Below are 2,522 nucleotides of genomic sequence, written 5' to 3'. Positions count from 1 at the left end.
ACAGTTAAGCAAAATGGTTTTACCACCATGTTGTAGGCCTTATTTTTTTTTTTCCAATAGTGGCATAAAACCAAGCTGGTCTTATCTGTCCAGAGTTAAGATATGCCCTAATTTCTGTTAGGAATGTTGTAATGTAACAAAATGTTTTTGCAAAATGCTAAATGTACCGAAACGTCCTAGTACTATTTATTCTTAAACTGTAACATTGTGGGTGATTTAACTGAAAAAGGGATTGTAACATATTTTCATACAAAATTTGCAAACTCTGCACAAAGGTCTCCGAAGTGTTTTCTACAACTCACCCAACCGCCACCAAGCAGCAATTTAATATTCTTTACTATCACTTAACGTAGGATACCCCATGCAAATCTTTAAATTCTATCATTTCCTCTTCGTTGCAACTGCTCTTCTATAACTGCAGTTTGCTTAAGGTGAGATTTGCTAATATTTACACATATAGTCATGAATGACCTCAATATTTGTTCCTTTAAAATGATTTCTATATATTTGTCAGCTTGTAAAGGCCTCAAGTGAAAAAGGAAGTTTTATAGCATAGAGGAGCAAACTGCCCCACCCAGCCTCCTCTGCTCCAGCATGTTGGGCTGCTGAGGCAGCACAGTTGTCAGATGGAAAAAACATCGACCTTGGGACTGGACTACATGCAGCAGAAAACCTATCTGCAGATCTGCAGTGCAAGTGCAGGAAAAAAAAAAAGACTACATAAATAAGCATCTGCTAAGGCATGAGCTGTGTGCATTTAAATGTCGGGGTGGGTTGACTCTGTTCAAACACAAAACCCAGCTTAATGGACTAATGCAGAGTATTTGTAAAGTGAAACGACAACTGAAATGCAGTTTCACCTTCAACAGGAACTGAAGTCAGATAGTTGGTGTAAAAAACAACACTCCCCAATTGGACTTTCCCATATAAGAGGAATGTTGAGATTTACCGGTGCGTGGTTAAGAATTCCTCAGCTAATACCTGGTATATGCTATACAGTGGCGCCAGGACAGCAATGGATTGACATCTGAGAGCACTGAGGAAGGACGCCATGCTGGCCTGAGTCTGAATTACAGCTGAAGTTGACCAAGTTTTCAGAATTAGAGCTGACAGCAGGTGGGGAGAGGGTGGGACACACCAGTGGAGATGTGCCGTGAAGGCCAGTAGCTTTGGTGAAGCTTCAAACCAAACAGGACAGTAGGAAGTTGAGGTCTCCAATGTTGTTGTGGTCTATTTAGTTATAATTTTAAAGTCGACTGCATGCTCCTCACCTACAGCTTTCAACACAGACACCTGAAACAAAGAAAAAAACAAAATTCCCAAAACATTACATAACCTTTCTGTTAGGCATTATCTTACATCATTTATTTCAGGACATCTACATCAGTAAATCAAAAATTTCTATATCGCCACTTTCCTTTTGCTTGCAGGCCTTTGAGGATCAAGCTGCACATTAAGGCAACAAGACTGGATAAGTCTATACACTTTAAATAGGGTTAGGATTTAGGGTGTTCCAGATGTTTGATATTAGTCTGCTTTTCCCATTCCAAATGAACGACTATTCAATCGCTATCCTAAAACAGAAAATAGAAGCTATTGGAATATCAGCTTTGCACTCAAGGGAGGAGGTAGTTAAGCACCAGCATGGATGAATTGGATGATTAAATAAACCAAATGACTTGAAGAGAACAGTTTTACTGTGAAATTGGAAAAAATAGACAATTTGATGAGAATAACAGGGATGTTATTATTACTTTGGGTGAGACTTTAATACCAAGGAAGACCGACCCAATTCTAAGCATGACCATCGTAATATGATGATGAGGGTCAGTTAAGCTGCTAGTGGCACTAGTGATTTGAACCTTATTATACAGCTGAACATGAACACAAGAGAGCTGAACATTAAGGACACCTGGATGTTAAATCGGGGGAAAAAAGACCTCAACTAAAAAACTGGTTTTGGAACCACTTAATGGGAAAACATGGCCCTTAGTTCAACTCGTGTAGGAAACTGTGTGACCATTACGGATGAACTGAAAAGCAGACACGTTAGTCCAAGCCATTGGAAAATTTTCGGCCGAAATAGTCACCGAAACCCAGCCAAAACTTTTGATTAGGCGACAAAACAGCACATCCAGCACGGTGTGGGGGGGTGGAATCAAAAGCAAACATCACAACCAGCTCACAGAAACATTATTGAGCGAGCGAAAAAAAGGACTGAAGCACCATGATGCTCCACATTAGAGGTGATGGAGCAGAGTTTGTCAGAGTTAAGTGGGCTGCAGACAGGTTTAGAGAGACTGAGTACTGCACATTTAGAACAGTGGCAGAATAATTATGCATACTGATATGCCATTTCATTCAAACAAATTCTGCAGTGAGCCAAGGAATATGTGTCAATATTGTTTATTGCTGTGAGAAATTAACCTGCAAGCCAGATTTAACATACCATTTGACACCCAACAGTAAAACATACTGCAATATTGAGGCACACTACTGCAACAGGGATTATACAGGAATGA

The 2,522-nt window shown here is 39.8% G+C and overlaps 1 long non-coding RNA gene across 1 annotated transcript in view; it reads right to left on the bottom strand.

Moving 5' to 3' along the window:
• Window positions 1–42: 42 nt before the first annotated feature.
• The window catches only part of LOC107085101, a 6,087-nt gene continuing 3,607 nt past the window's right edge, over window positions 43–2,522 (bottom strand). Inside the window, exon 2 of the long non-coding RNA XR_001481249.1 lies at window positions 43–1,293. This is a non-coding gene — a long non-coding RNA (uncharacterized LOC107085101). The remainder of the gene's footprint in view (window positions 1,294–2,522) is intronic.

The sequence above is a fragment of the Cyprinodon variegatus genome, unplaced genomic scaffold (assembly GCF_000732505.1).
Source record: "Cyprinodon variegatus isolate N-32 unplaced genomic scaffold, C_variegatus-1.0 Scaffold116, whole genome shotgun sequence".
Classification (NCBI taxonomy): domain Eukaryota; kingdom Metazoa; phylum Chordata; class Actinopteri; order Cyprinodontiformes; family Cyprinodontidae; genus Cyprinodon; species Cyprinodon variegatus.
This window is presented reverse-complemented; position numbering and strand designations above follow the sequence as displayed.